Below are 16,695 nucleotides of genomic sequence, written 5' to 3'. Positions count from 1 at the left end.
ACATCCCCTTTCCCCTAGCGAGGAGGCAGAGGAACCTTCTCCAGCAACAGAACACTGTGGAGCCAGTGCTTGTTTCTGCTTTAGTCATTCAACCGTTTCATATTACACCTCTTTCTTCCACTTCTCCTGAGCTCACCCGTACGGGTAGCAGAACAGGCAGCTAGGTTTGTGGATGCTGATGAACTGCACTTAAAATAGTTTTTGCTGACTCCACAAAAAATGTCTCGGAAGAGTTTAATTTCAGAAGAAAAATCTGCAGCTCTATTATAAAAATGCTATTTTTGACCTTTGAAGTCAGTGGTTTTCCCATAAGCCTGCACAGCCCCCACAGTCACCCACCTGTAACGCAGTTATAAACATTTTCTTTATTTATGAGACCTGACAGACAGCTTGAGTTATTTTTCAGTGAATAAATGAATTATCACTGCTGCTAATCTTTTTATGATCTGGTTTATTGATTGGACTGTGCAACTTACAGATACCTGTAGGGGAAGCAGGGGCTGGCGTTCCCCAGGGACTGCTGAGGTGTTCTGGTTTGGGGGGAGCTTTTTTGCATTTTGTGGGGTGCTGAGTTTTTGGTTTGTTTTTTTTTTTTTTTTTTTTTTTTTTTTAACTACCCATCAGTATTTCTTCCAGGGGGAAATACTACAGTGTGTTATGAGTTCCTGTCGCTTTGTCAGTGGTTTATCCCTCAGATGGAGCATGGACTGTGCTCTCCTGTCCCTCCCCAGATCCTCTTCTTTTTTTTTTTTTTCCTTTAATAAAATAGCACAAGTAGTGGAGGTGGTTCTCAGTTTAACTGCTGCTTGTCTGCACATCTTACTGCACAATAGATAGTGAGCTAGAAATATCTGAGGACTGCATTTTCAGGTTATCCTGGGTTTTTTCTCCCTCTCTCTCTGTTTTTGCTTAATTCTACAAGAGTTAATGTTGTAGTTCTCTGCTGCACTGAAAAAGCTTGGACAAACTGGAAAAGTACGAGTATATATAGTTCAGGCTTCCTATAATGATTTGTTTGTGCTGTTCAGCTCTGCTCTAGAGCAGTGCTTGAATAAACCCGAGTTTTATTTCTAGTATGTGTTTAGAATATGTCAACCAGTCCTCTGATGTGAGAAGTAGTTTCTTTCTGTACAAAAGGCTATAAAGCATTCTGAGCACAAATTGTTTTTGTAAAGATGGCTCACCTTAGATATTGGTGCTTGAGACTCTAGTTAGGTGAATTACTTGGAAGACACATTTTATTTATCTGCACATGTGAAAATTCTGAAAAGTTTATGTATGATGTGGGAATCAGAACCAATGACTTGGGGATAGTTAAATATTTATATTTTTTTTTAAGCAATACATTGTATAAAACATCCTTTGGGTTTGGATGTAAAATCCTTCTGGGAGCTGTACCCTTTTCATTAGACTATACTATTTCCAATTATCTTCCTCCAAAAGAGTGATGCCAGCTTTGGCAGGTTGTAAATAGTCTCCTGTTAGATTCCTGCACAGAGGTGCTCTCAACACTGAAGAAAATTAGACTGTTTAAGTCTATCAAGGCCATGACCCTAGTGGAGATACCTGTTCTGTGGAAGTCGGTTTTCATCTTTCAAGGCAGAGAATTACATTAACGTTTAGCAGGGAGCAAATATGCAGGTCAGCGTTTGAAATATAGAACATTTATAGAAAATTGGGCCAAAAAGTTAGTCTTTGCTTCTTCCAAAAGCAGAAAACTCACCAATAAGCTAGTGAACATTTTGGTGTTTGAACTCCTTTAAAGCACATCTCCTGTTACAATGCATCTTTTAAAAGTTAGAAGAGTCATCTCAGTATAGAATCTCAGTACTGAGAAATGTATTTACAGTAATGTCTGTATAGATCTTGTGAGGAACTGGAGAACCTTCCTGCAGTTTCCCAATTTTCCAGATTTAGCACACATTCTCCTAATGCATTTTAGTTTAGATTTCTCTCTGGATGCTGTGATTAATGTTCTAGGGGGGGTTTCCTCTCATATATGAATCTTCTTAGTTTTATCATAACACGCTTAAAAATTGTATATTATTAATTCCAAGTTTTTAATTTCTGTATAGTGCATTGGCTCTTCCAAAGCTTTGTGCAGTGTCTCCTTGTTAGACATCCATCAGACAATGTGTTTAGGCAGCTTGCTGAGGTCTGTAACTCTGAAGTCCTCTTGACTAAGTAGATTCCAGGCACAGTTCTTTGCCCTCTGGATTAACGCTTTTGATGCCAGATGGGGGTGGGTGTGAGATTGGGGTAGTTTTGCTCATTTATTAGAAAAAGGACATGCTTTCCATTTGGCTGAGACCGCTTTCTTTTTCCAGTCCCAAAGAAGCCATATCCCAGGACACCAGGCTAGTGATACGCTGCTTTCCAGTTCAACACTTGTACTAAAAAATCCACCTAGTGTCAGCCATTAAAAATGTGTATTTTTGCAGGTTTTCGAAACCAATCACATTTTACTACTATTTAGGAGGAGTATGTAGAGTCCCATCCAAGATAAGGCACACAAGTATCTGTTTGTCCACCTCAGCTTTTCATGACTGTGGGTTGTGAATACCCCTGCATGCCTGGTTCTCTTCTTGGGAATGGTCTCGCTGTCTGCAGATCAAAAGATTTCTGTCTCTGAGTGGGAGCATGGAGACCTAATTCTTTCTTGCCTTCACATCCATCTGCTATGTGATTCTCTCAATGTTCTCAAAACCCTTGCTCAGATGACGACGGTTCATCACCAGTGGCCTCTTGCAGAGCTCCCCTTGAGCCAGGCTGTGAGTATGGGGGCACTGCCTGGTCTGCAGGAAGACCTTGTTCTGTTTGGTAAGAGCTGCTTGGTTGTTGATGGTTCATTGCTAATGATAGTTATTAAGAGACAGACACCCAGGCACTTCTCCTTTTCTCCTTAACAATGTTAACTAATAAAAAACACAGCCAGGCTGCATACACTGTGACTTCGTGTGGTCAGAGTAGTGTTCTGAGTCACTCGAAATGGCTCCCAAAAATTCTCCCACTGGTTGTTTGCAGCACAGATTTATTTGAATGTTTGAGAGCTGCTCTTTTTGTTTGTTTGTTTCCATACTCCTAGTTTGACTGCTGCTTTAAAAAACAGAAAGAAAGAGCATATAATTTATCTTTATAGACTCTTAATCCAGAGTTATTTGTGAATGTTTTTACATTTTCTTTTGAGTTTATTGTGGTGCCCAGTTGAAAGGTGGGCTTCTAATTAGACTAACAATTTGCATCAGTAGCAAATGTAATTGTCTTACTGGAACTTGAAAATTAATTAGAATTAGATTAATTAGATATGCATTAGGGTTTTTTTTTAAATGTACATTACAGTGAGACTTGGAGAAGGTTTATTAAGGTCTACTCTACCTGCAGAGCCAAATACATTTGTCTCTGGCTAACATGTATTTGGGTTAGTGCTAACGTAAAAATGGAGTAGTGCTCTGACAACATGAAAATTGCAACAGAAAATAAAAATCTAGGCTCAGTGGGCAGGCAGAACACCCTTCAGACTGGAGCTTTGCAAGCCCCAGGAACAGCCCTAAATAAAATCTTTATATTTCAGATGGTTTTGTTTGGAGGGCCCATTCCTTGTAATGTGCTTTAACATTAGCAGAACAAAGCATATTTTTGTGGAAACAATGGTGAAGTTGATGATAGGTGTGATTTTAGCCTGCCCAAGGTTACATCACTTCTGCTTAGCTGATGCAAGTTTTAGTGTAAAACTCTTTACAATCTTCATGGGGGAAAAAACCCCAACACCAAAATCTAGCAAAACCTTGGGATGGTACTTGTGAAAAAGAAGTACTGCTAATTAATTGAACCTAGCATTTGTTGATGCATTCAGCCATAGCAAAAGAGTTGGTTTAAGGACTTGGTTGTGGAAAGCTAATGAAGACACAGTGCTGCTTAGCAATCTTGTTTTGCTTTCAAGCAGGTAAAGCGTCTGGTAAAACGAAGCTGAAATATCTTTTAGGTAGTCTGTCTCAGCCATAGCTTGGACTTTTGTGAATACTTTCGTGAGAGTTGTGTATTTCTGCTGCCAGAGGTCCTTGTCTCACATTTGAGAGAACTACAGAGCTTGGAAGCTGTGATTTTGTCATGGAAATGCCAGGAAATGTGTTTTTTCCTTCTGAGACAGAATTGTATAGGAATGTTCACTTGCTGTGTGGCGTAGCAGAAAGGATGATGTTTTAGCTCTGCCCATGTGCATGTTGTTGTACTAGACCCACATGGGTCTTGTTCTGCTTTAAAAAAAAACCCTGGACGATCTCATTCATACTGCACTTAAGGGATTTATTAATTTTAAGTAAATAACAGTGAAAAATGTCTTTCTCGGCTGTATGTACTTTTAGAAATTGATGCAATTCCTTCCAAAAATGGCTACTGCTCTATTCCAGTCCTTCCCCCTCCTCCCACCACTGTCTCCGTTTTGTATCCTGTTTCTTGATCTGCCTCTCCTTACCATGCTTTAGAATCACAGTGGATCACAGACACCATATCCTTTTGCTTACAGTACCCATGAAAAGCAAGGGCAATGGCTTGAATTTTGTACAAGAGCCAGGAACAGTCTTTGGTTTATTCAGTTGTTCCCTGGCTGGAGAAGGAGAGAGAGAAATATGCAAACTGGTTGCTTTGGCAGGTTGATCTCTGTTGGGTTTTTTGCTATCCTGATCTGTCTTAATTATTTCTGAAGTATGCACTGTGAAGAATTTCAATTCTGCTAGGCAGAATAAAGCTGTACTTGCATAACATACAGCAGACTGCAATGCTGCACTCAACTTTAAGTATCTAAAAATGGAGTTGAACAGGAGAGTAGGAAAGAGGTCTATTAAAACAGCTAAATATAAATGCTAATTAGGTGATCTTTTCTAGATCTAGTAGCCTCGGAAGTGAGTGTATGGATGAGTACCTGAAGGACTAATCTGTGTTTTAGGAGCTCTGGATTCCAGTTTTAGCTGTTCACCCAATTGTCAAGTGACCTTGGGGAAGTTTCCAAGTCTCAGGTTTCCCCATGTGCAGAATGGATTTAATGATGCTGAGCTCTTGGAGGTCAGTGGTTGAAAAGTTAAATGCTATGGCTGTAAAGTGCTAAGTAGTATTAATGTACTGTTATTATAGAAATTTTGCTGCAGTCAGCATGGTTAAAACCTTTGCTTTGTGTGTTGCAGTAGCACAGAAAAGTGCTTGGATTCTTGTAGGGAATGAATGAGGACCGAATATCACAGCTTTATTTTCAATGTTAATGTGTAAATGCTTGCCAGTGTTTGGCCCCACCTACCTTTGGCAAGTCATAGTAAGAGAAGTTATCAAATGTTGTCCCCTAGTAGGAATAAATATTATGTAAATAGTGTGCAAAAATACTGGGACTCCTGAACTGGAAGGAGGGGGATATGAAAGGATGTAACATTTTTTCCACATAATAAGCAGCATACAAATTGTAGATTGTACTTACTTAGCCTTTCAGTTTTGCAAAAGCCAAGGAACTTTCAGTGAAGGTGACGAATTGAAAGCTAATAAAAAATATACAAGATTATTCAAGTGTGGGCACTTAAGTGGCAGGTGAGAACATCATCCCTTGTAGCTGAGATAGGAAATCTTAGGCATTGAGCAGAGTTTAGGGAAGAATTTCCCTTGCATCAAATCTGTAACTGGAACTTCACGTGCTCTGTACCCTGTTACTGACTACTGTTGCAGGAGCAGACTTTGGAGGGCTGTGGGCCATCACAGCCCCTGCGTTGGGTTGGTGGCAGTCAGCAAAGATGTAGGGTTTGTGGTGGTCAAACAAGGGAGAGCAAGATGGCAATATGTAATTAGAGGGCTCAAATTTATGAATATGTGAGGTAGTAAAGGATTGCAAGCCAAGATTTTCCTCCATGACTGAGGAAGGAAAAGGTCACATCATGTCAAAAACCAGCCTGTCATTATGACTCCTGGATGGTTGACTCAATAATGCATGTACTACTCTTCATTTTTCAGTATAATTTCAAATTTATGCAACCCTTTTATTAATATAGCGATTCTGCCTAAAGCAAGTCCACTCCAACTAATTCTTGGTCTCAGTAGTATACTATTTTTATTTTTAAAATGTCTCAGATGTTTAATCTGCTGTCTTTTTTTCCTGGAGAAGAAAGTGATTTTTTCCTTTCATACTGCCTTGCCAACGTTTTGACATTTTCACATACTTGCAAATTGAGAAAGTTGTTCCTGGACCTGTATAGTCTAAGTAGGGTGATCATTCCTGTGTGTTGTGATAGAGTTTTCTTGGTTGACAGATGGAATGAGGTTTGCCTTTCCCGCAACACTTCTGCAGCAGGCTTAGGAGTAAACTGAGGCAACCATTAGGAATGATGATTATAATAAACCCAATGTGTCTGGGCAGTTCTGGAATCTAATAAGCCTCTCTGATTATCCCATGCTTGGGCCTCTTTTTTTCTTTCCAGCTGGTGCTGCTGCTTGCTTTTGGGTGACCCTTAGAGTGTTTCTCTGATCCCCTGCAGAAGATCACAAACTAGCCCTTCTTGGTTTTCTGAGAAGGGAGAGGATTTTGGCTTTGTTCTATGTTAACATTAGCTGAAATGCAAAACACTGTGCTTCAGAGCAGGAGCTTTCTGATCCGGCTGAACTGTAACATTCAGGAGATGTCTGCTGCTCAGGCATTTCAGCCCCTGCCATCTCCCTCCCAAGCTCATGTCACAGCATTGAACTCTCTACTGACCTTGGAACGTGCTGGGACATCCCTTAGCTCCTCCAAGCATCAGCCTTTCCTTCTCCATCCTCTTCAGGACCACTGTATGTTTACTTACACAGCAGAGACTGATTTCTGATTCATTTTTTCCCCCTCTGGGTTGGGTTTCTAAAATCCTTTTAGCATAATGTTGTTTGGGAAATGTTTTTGAAAACATGTTCATCTGAAAAGGTTGTTAAACTTCAGTATAAACAACATTGAATTAGTACCTGTGAAAGTCCCTTTGGAAAAAAGTGAAATTTTAAAACTAAATGTACTGATTTTTATTTTTAATGGAAAAAACTTGTGTAAGCAAAAGTTTTTTCACAACTTCTCATCTTGGTTAAGTGTTAAATTTTTGGATTAAGTCAGACTATCTTTGTTCAGCATTACATTAGAATTTCTTTTTCTGGTCTCTATTAAATGGTAACAATACTGAATTACAGGGGAAATCACATTTCACTTGGTAAGTCTTATTGTGCCCTATTACTTTTTTCCCCCCATCATAAAATGCACATAAGTCTTAACCACAGTGTGACTTTTTGCTTTAAGATAGCCTTTAAACAGAGCACAGTGCACTTTCACAAAGGCGGACCTTTGAACTTTTTTTAATTATCAATAATGAAAGATTGCTGCTTGGCTTGATACATATTTGTTTCTGCGTTTGCTGAGCCTTCAGGTTTTATCCTGCTGTATTTGTGCAACCATCAAGCTTTGACAAAGTACAGAAATCAGTCACTTGCTCCAGCCAATGCTGACATTGCGACCTCCGAGAGTGAAGTCACCTTCTGGCCTGTACTCTGCCAGTCTCACACACCCCATGTGCATGCTCTTTGTTTTTTCTAGTTGGGAAGTCTGACCTGAAAGGTGCTGGGTTCATAATGTTTGGTGGGGGCCCACTGTGAATTTGAGGAACTGGGCATCAAGAGGGGAGGTCTGTGCAGTGGAGGAAGAGTCTTCTGCCACCTCAGAACTGCATGGGTTTAGCTCCCATACACTCCTCACAAGGAGGGAAAACTATTTATACCTGTATTGTGTGTCCCTCTGTCTCAGTCATTCTAAGCTATATATGAAGACTATTCCCACAGTTCACAAACAATTGAGATTTTTTTGCCAAGTTGTATTATTTTTATCCCACTCCCTATGGGTCAAAAACCATCTGTGCATACTCAGTGCATTTTTTCTCCAAAAGATTTATGCTGCTAACTGTGAACAGCTGCCCAATTATGTGTGGGTACCCTTAGAAGCATTATAAATGCTATGGTTAGCACAGGGTTTTTTTCTTGGTGATAAAATTGGAAATCCTCCAGACTTGCAGCCACTAGCTGTGAATGGCAATAACAAATGTATCTTTCCTTTAGGTAATGCACTTTGCAATCAGGAATAGTACTCTCTTAAAAGGTGCTTGTGTTACCAAAGAAGTTAAATTGAGAATTTAATTTGTCATTTTTAAAAAGCTTAACCACATCAATAAGACTCTATACTCTTGTTCTTCAGACCCATCTCTCACATGAAATAGCTAGTAAAGCTCTTACTGCTTAGTATCTTCAATAAGAATCTATGAGATCATACATTTAGATATTCCATCAGGCAGTAACTCATCCTGCTTCTGTGACCTTGGGGAAAAGGAAGGAGGAAAAAGCAATTGTCCTGTCCTTCTGCTAAAGACAAAGTTTTCTAAATTTTTGTGCAGAATTAAGTGTATGTTTTCTTTGTACTTTTTTGTAGTAGCATGTCTTTTCTGCACCTAGATTTTTGTGGTCTTACTCCAGATAAGCACTGCTGGAGTCTGGCTAGAGAGTTAGCTACTCTTCATATGTCTTTCAGCCCCTCAGCTTTCAAAATAAGACTCTTATCTACACTTGTGCATCATGAAATAAGTGGTAATCGCTGACAGAGTTACCTGTACTGGAAGTACTTTTCATGTACTTTCCTGTCCTACATCACACCTGCATACATAGCTGTAGCTATGCAGGCAAACATATTGTTCATTTTAGCTTAGGAGTTAATAGGCATTCTTGTATTTATTTTGTATCCACAAATAAAATCATGTTAACATAGGGGGGGAAACCATCTGTGACCTGAAGTTGTCGTTCAGTTTGCATCTCCATTCATTTCAGGTTGTTGTATCTTTTTTTGCAGAAACAGCTTCAGAAATGAAGATCAAATTTTGACATAGTGCCTAAATAAAAGCTGCCTAAAACCAGAACACTTCTGGTTGCAGAAGTTGTGAACTTCTCGAAAATGCTGTATGATCATAGAAAAAGAAAGTTTCCTGTTCATTTTCAGATTAGTATTGGATTTATAGTGTGCTTGGGAGTTATTTTGATAAAATGTTTTAATCAGAAAGCTGCTGTAGTCAAAATGGAAATTCTTTACAAACACATACTTGCTTTGACTGGAAAATGATAAGGCCCAACATGGAAATTCTGAAAAGGAGCCTGTGAGAGATCACAGTTCAGTTGCCTGAAACATGGGAGCTGAAGGTGAAATCTTTCCTTGGAATCATACCAAATATGTCTTTTGCTCTCCCCCACCCCACCCACCCCACCCCCACCCCCCCAAAAAAAAACCAAAAACCAAAACCAAAACAAAAAAACCAAAAAAAAACCCCAAACCAACAACAAAACCCCAAAACAAACTAACAAACAAACCCACAAAACCCCAGAAACCTAAAACTCCTATATGTTTCTGGGATCAAGTACGGTATGGTCTTACAATATGGCTTTTGTCTCTCGATTGTTGGATGCCAGCAGGGAGTTGCTAATGCTTTTCTGAAGTGGTTTTGTTAGTCCTGTTGTTCAGGGGCTGTTCTGTGACCAAGTGGTCTTGCTTCCTTGGCTGAATGCTTTCACTTTGGAGAAGCAATCTTTGTTGGACTTTGCTGCTGGATCTTTAATACTTCCTGCCCTGATGGTTTTGATTTGAAATTTAATATGCTGTATAACTTCTAATTCAGTGAGTGATACCTCTTGGCAATATGTGGGAGTCAGATATCCATACGGGTTCTTTTAGGTTTCATCTGTGTTTTGGTATGTTGATGTGAAGACTGCTGGGTGCTTCTCCAGGCCCCAGCTTGAGAGTGCCGCCTTCTTTTCTCATGAAGCTTCCAAGAGATAATTAGTGGTGAATGGAAGAGTTTATATTATTTTCCACTATCTGTCACAGTCTGAGGTTGAATGTGAGGTTAATAAGGTGATGAAGACGTTGTGGTTTGCATTGCCTTCAATTTGCTGATGACAGATTTGCTTTGTATTCGTGTTTTTGCTGTCTGGTCAACGTAGTGGCTTGTAGATTGGTGCCTGGAGTGTGGAAACTTGAATGAGTGCTTGTGCGATAGAGGAGATCTATGTAAAGGATAGTAGAAATCGCATCAGTAGTACAGTTGTGATTTTGTCTCACTGATGTGTTTGCAGGGCTTTGTAACCTAGGGGACTTCTTGGGTTCTCTGTATCTCAGGTAGCTGCGATTGTCAAAAGCACTTTCAGTCTCTGGCAAGATAAGAAGTGAATTAATATCTGTTAGAGGCAAGGAAGAAATTTGTGATGACTTGTCCCAATCCTGCAAACTCACCAGTAGCCAGGCCTCTGTCTCATGGCAGTGCATACTTCTGATCAAAAATGCTTTTTTGGAAACTGTCCTGGGAGGGGGTGGGGGGAGCAGGATAGGATGGGGCGTAGAGTGTTGTACTACAAAGAAGTGCCCACTATGAAGTACGTTTTGAATTCCTTTATCTCCCATGCTTTGGAAATCCTGAGCCATTCATTTTCTTGGGGAAGTAATTCTGTTATATGTTTAGAAAAAAGAACCCACAAAACAAAACCAAAACAAACAAAAACCCCATCAAACCAAACAACGTTGCAACTGGTGCCTTATCCTTAGGCTCCATGGCCTATGTCAAAATGCTTTCTTGTGTTTTGCTTCTAGGTTCAAAGGGGTATTGGATGTATGGGAATGTGAGGTTATTATTTTAGAACATGTCTGCATCAACATTGCTCCCTGAAACTGTTTCCCCGAGTACAGAAACTAGACTCACACAGGAAACATACTTAAGTGTCTCTGTTACTCCTGAACATTGTGTGGCAGTAGTGGTTATTTTTCTTGCCAGGGAGATTATAGAGATTTAATATTCTTGGGAAACACCAGCTTTCAAAGCAGTCTTACATAGAATTTGGGTAGAGAGGATGGGTTTTGAGACCTGCGAAAGCATAGTTCTCAGAGTCCGTTCTGTACCTTATTTTCCACTTCCAGAGTTTTCCAGTTGCTACCAAAGAAGGTGGTTCTGGCAAGAAAAACAGCAACAAAATAGAGTGACAGGAGATTGACAGGAAAAGTAGAAGGAGGGGGGGAATAGCATGATTATGGTTTGAAAAATTAGTCATGTAACGTGTCATCATAATTCTCAACTGGCAATTAAGCAACACATATCTGCATAAAGGATTAGTAGCACTGGAGGGTAATGTTCAGGATCTTGAACAACACTTCCAGTATATAATTTGCAAATTGTTTGACAGATACCCGCCTCACATGCACCATATAGTAACATACTCCAATACTTAATATAATGAGCTCAAAGGTCTTTTCCAACCTAAATAATTCTATGAAAACCAAATATTATTGGCTGGGTCTCCCCCAGGGCAGCGGGCACATCTCTGGTGGTACAAGAGGTCCGATTGTTTTGCAGTGATTTTGCAAGTGATTTGCGGCAGGTTGTGCAGGGCTTACAAAGGCAGCACTGCTGGAAGCCGAACCAGCTTGCAGGTTGTTAGCAGTTGTGGGACACCGCTACGCTTGCATGTCAGCCTGCTCCTTAGGATGGTCCCTGGCAGTGAGATCACAGAATATTTCAGGCTGGAAATGACCTCTGGAGATCTCCAGCCCAGTCCCCTTCTCCAAGCAGGACCAGGAGGAACAAGGGTTTTCAGGGTCTTTTCAAGTCAGGTTTTGAAGGTCTTCGAGAATGCAAATCCTGCAGCCTTTCAGGGCCCCTGTCCCCGTGTCTGACCACCTTCATGGTGAAAAGGTGTTTCCATATATCTAATCCGGATTTCCTGTGTCCTCGCTTGCATCCACAGCCACTTGTCACTCCCTGGGCATCTCTGAGGAGAGCCTGGTGCTTCCTTGCCTAAATCCTCTCATGAGGTCATTGCCATACACTGTGTAATTTAGGTGATTGTAGATACCTAAAAGTTGACTACTCCATTTTTTTCACGTTTTTCCTTTGCAAATATGAAATACAGAGAATAGGAAATAAATAGAAAAATAGCCTGAGAAAAACACAGAAGTAAACTCAAACCCATGCACTTTGAGCTCACTGTAGTGGTATCACTTTTGTGATGCTTCTTTTTAGCAACAGCAGACTTTAGTAGACATATACAATAGTAGAATTAATGGATGCCAAATAAACTTCTCGGGTGATCAGCATGGACTAGCTACAGTAATAGCATCTAGAGTAACATGGATGTGAAAAAAGGTAAGGAAGGAGTTCCAGGACAGAAATCCTCTTTGATATGAGATAGCCAGGACTCAAGCCCTGCAGACTCTTTTGAGTGCTTTATTTAAACCTGCTGACTTTCAAATGGATACTGAGCATCATGACAAATGAGCGTATATGCCAACTCTTCAAGGCTTGTGCCAAGTTTGGCAGTGTCCATCCCACAGCTGCAGTTACTCAGATGCACCAGTTACTGATATCAAAGAGTCATGTGAGGAAATTACTGCCTCAGAATTCCAAAAGTCAGGATTTAGCAGCTGAGTTAAACTTGGCATGCTGCCGTTCCTTCTTGGTGGAACAGAACAGACAATGGTGTTGGCAATTCCTTTATGTTCTAATTTAGTCGTAGAGCCTCTCAGGGAAGGACCACCTCCCAATTCTGCTTGTATCTCAGGTATAGTGCAGCTGGTGGGTGCTACCAGAATGCAAATACAGATCACCACTGCTTCTGAACTCTCTCATTTTGTATAACTAGGTGCCTTGCAGTATGCGGTTTAGCTTTTGTGTGGGCTTTGTTAACTCTTGTCACACAAAGATTCTCCTTCTCTCAGTTCGAATGTACTGCTCCAGTTTTTAAAAGGCACATTAAAAAGTTGCTGTCCCGGCACTACTAAAGCTGAAAAGTGTTAGTTGTCAGAAGTACTTTTTAAAATAGAAAGTGGATCTATGCAATCTCATGGCCAGACAATGGCTGATGAATTGTGCTGAATCTCATGAGCTGTCTAATATTTGAACACTTTTCATTTAGATTATGAAGGCGTCATCATGGTTTCCAAAATTATTTGGACACTTCCATTTTCCTGGATGATTGCTGTTGCTGATTCTGTGCATTCCAAATGTCTTTGGATGGTTTATGAAGGGCAGAATAACTTCAAATCAAAACATAGGTTTAGTGTATATTTAAAGGTAGGAAATTAATACATGGATCCTGCTACAGAGGAAAAGTGTTTTCTTCGTGTCTCTGTATCTTATGTAACAGACATATGTGTCAGGCCTTGTAAATAGTTTCTTTTTTTACAGTACATGAATGGAGTAAAATTTTTTATTACTCTGTGGGTGACAGAATTCATCAGGTGAAGAAGTAGGAGGTGGGCTTGGATTCTGCTTCCTGCTCATAACTTGCTTACCATCTGGTGTTGAGGTCACCCTGCCTTTCCCTTTTTTGCTCTATTATGATAGAGACATAATCTCTACCTTGATAAAGTGTGTTCATTTGAGCTTTCTGCGTTTTTGGTTGTTTTGTTTTGTTGTGTTTTTTTCACTTGAGGTCATACAGACCCGGAATGTCTGAATAAAAAATATGGATGTGACAGGCTCCATATGGGAAGTCAGGGTTTTGGAGGGCTGCAGGCTCTGATAAACTTACTGTGTCTTAATAAGGAGCAATATGCCATCCAGTTAAGTAGGTGAGACATTTCAAAGCTTCTCTCCTTCTGAATCCTCTGTAAGGATCAGTCGAGAGTCTCATCTCATCTGTCAGAAGCACGATATCACCAGTCTACTTTTCTCTGTTAGCCTTACTGTGTGTCCACATGTGCTCTGCAGCCTGCCTTGACCACAATATGAGTTTAAAGGACTTTCCAAGTCAGGAGAGCATAACTTACTCTGTTTTGCTGGAGGATGGGGTAACTCCACAGGTAGGTCCACAGTCAGAAAAGCATCCAAATGGCTCAGAATTTCCTTCCCTGTTTGCAATAACATGGAGTAACAGCAGGATGGTGAGGACACAGAGCTGAGGTTTCTGCTGTAAGATCAAAAAAAAAAAACCATGTAGGCTTTTAAAAGTCTGTAATTACCACTGTTCCTGCAGCGGGGTGGGTTTTCTGTGGTCAGGGCAGTACAACTGAACCTGAGACACACCTGTGGGAAAAGTGGCCTTTCCTGTCCACATGATTGTCAAGTGAAGTCTGAAGAGTCTCCTCTGGAAACTTTTTTAGTTGATAACATAGCAGATGGGAAATCTTCATCAGAAAAAGAACCAAAACAAGAATAAAACCTTGCATTTAGTGAAGGGAAACACCTCCTCCATAGTAGCTGCTTTTAGATACTAGATTTCATGGGTTTAATAATTTTTTTTAATGAGACAAAAATCTAAAAATGGTGCTTCTCCTAGTTACCTCATAGATCGGGATTATCGTGTCCTAATTAACAGACTGGTTAAGATCTGTGTCTGAGGCTAGCTGATTTGGGTGAAGTCAGACAGCTGATAAAAGTTTTCTTCTAATGAGATTTTTCACAGGTAACTTGGTCCATTGCGATGGGATTTCTTAAATCAGCAAATCCTGTCCATCATCCTGTACATCCAATTAGCTATGGTGTACTAATATAAACAGCAGCACCTCCTGTCCCTTGTCTGTGGACTAGCAGATGAAGTTTACAGAGAAGATGCATCTGGAGGAGCAGGAGCAGGAATAAGAGCTTAATATAAGTGAGAATTGGGATTCTGTGAGTCCCTTCCTTTTAGTAAGGGTCATAGAAATATAGTGAGCAAACATATATCCTAAGTGTTTTGTCCTGTGTGTTACAACTTCCATTGTTATAACCTACAGAAGATAAAATCAGCATGTAACGAACTGCATGATGCTTTTCATTTATCTGGATCATTCTGCAGAGGTGCTCTGAGTGCTGAGGGAATTGTAATTTAAGCAGTATAGATGAAACCTCCCAAATTCTGTTATTTATGTTTTGCAAGGAAAAAAAAAAATCTGATGGGAAAGAATTAAGAATTCTTACAAGAATGCTTTTAACTAGGAGTCTGCATTAGTTAGTAGTTGGAAGGTTCTGTTAAGCCAAGCCAGAAAGCATAACTGCCCTACCATGCTTTTGTGAAGGTTTCCTCTAGCTAAAAATGTCTTTTCCCTGTGGTAGCAAAGATTCTGGCAAATCCAAAGAGACTTGGGATGGGGAACCAGGTGCTAAATAGCTTTATTGCTTCTCTGTAATGTGACTTTTCCTAAGCCCATTAGAACTGCAACATATTGGTTGCTTGGCTTTTTTCCCTATTTGACATATACATGAAGAGCAGAAAAAGCCTCTCTTTCCCTCATATAAAATTACTAGCTTTTGCTAGCATGCCATCTTCCTAGATGGAGTACAGTGCTCTGTGGTACCAAAACCCATATAGCGAATCTTCAAAGCCTCTGCACTGGCAGAGTGCCGTTTCTGGTGCAGAAGGGCTTCCTCCTTTCAGACACAAATCTCAGAGGTCTGTTCTGCTTTTAATTCTTGCTGAATAATTGTCTCCAGATGCTTCTACAGATTCATCTCCAATCTGAACACTGCCCTCAGAATAAATGTAGCAGTTACAGCCTCTGAGAGTCTGCAGAAAGTAACAATGTTCTGCCGTTATCCTTACTATTGGGATTTATTAAGACCGTTGCTTTTATGCCTAATAATTTAAAAACCTGCGATGTCATGAGATATTGTCATGGGTCTAAATTAAATTAATTCAAGCTGACATCAAGATTTAAATGAGCTTTTTTTAACCTTCTTTGACAGGGAGCTGTACTGTCCTGCAGGAGTTGGGGGTTTTTTGCCTTTTTTTTTTTTTAAGTTAGTCTGTGTGGTTTTGCGATAGAAAAATATTTTTTTCTGAGAGATAATCAGCACTTCCCATGAGGTAGAGTTGCCTAACTTTCTACTATTATAACATTATCACAGTTCTGGGTTATTTCCCTCTACTTACTTCTGTTCTCATAAGTTACATGGAAGGATCACAAAATACTTACAGCCTTTTAACAGATTTAGACAAAGCCAGCAAGAGGTCATTTCAGGTTCTTTCTTTCATTTGATGCCAAAAATTTAGTTGTGTGTAAAAGCACCATGTCTAAATGGCTTTTCTGTGTATTTACAACTTGTTTGGCATCATTAAAAGAAGGACATGAGAAATGTAACGTGCAATATTTAAAAATCCACAGAGGAGAAACTACCCTGAAACCAGATCTGAAAGATCTGCCTTTCAGAGTCAGCATGTATATGTCTAATGGGGTCACATGGTCCTGGTTTAGCCTATATAAAGAAATATTTACTAACATCATCTGTGAAATGTTGCTTGATGTTGTTAGGCCAGTACTGTTTGCGCTTCCATAACTGATGTTAAAATGAGTTTAATATTTGAAGCAGAGCTTCACAAGAGATATACTTCATATTACTGCTAGGAGTAACAAATATATTTAGGAGGCTGAAGTAAATAGTCAGAACATTTTATCACTACCTTGATTGATTTGAATCTAATTTCAAAATAATTTCTGGCCATAATACAGCATATGACAGAACGCCCAGGCTGTTCAGGCTTCCCATTTTGTTAGAACACTGAAACCCTTGGTATATTTGGCATATGGTATATGTTTGGTATATTTGGGCACTCCTAGGTCATGACTTTTCTGCAGTTCTCTATAATTGAAAGTTTCTTTCTCAGCAAGGAGCTAAAACGTAGTTTCACTGTCACAAACTCTTAAATTCCCTTTGC

General features: G+C 39.9%; 1 protein-coding gene across 6 annotated transcripts in view; it reads left to right on the top strand.

Annotated features, from left to right (window-relative positions):
- MYRIP (myosin VIIA and Rab interacting protein) overlaps positions 1-16,695 on the top strand; it is a 340,631-nt gene that overhangs the window by 217,354 nt on the left and 106,582 nt on the right. The window lies entirely within an intron of this gene.

Source organism: Falco punctatus (genome assembly GCF_963210335.1).
Source record: "Falco punctatus genome assembly, chromosome: 4".
NCBI classification, from domain to species: Eukaryota; Metazoa; Chordata; class Aves; order Falconiformes; family Falconidae; genus Falco; species Falco punctatus.
Note: the sequence above shows the minus strand (reverse complement) of the source record. Positions and strands in the feature narration are given on the sequence as shown.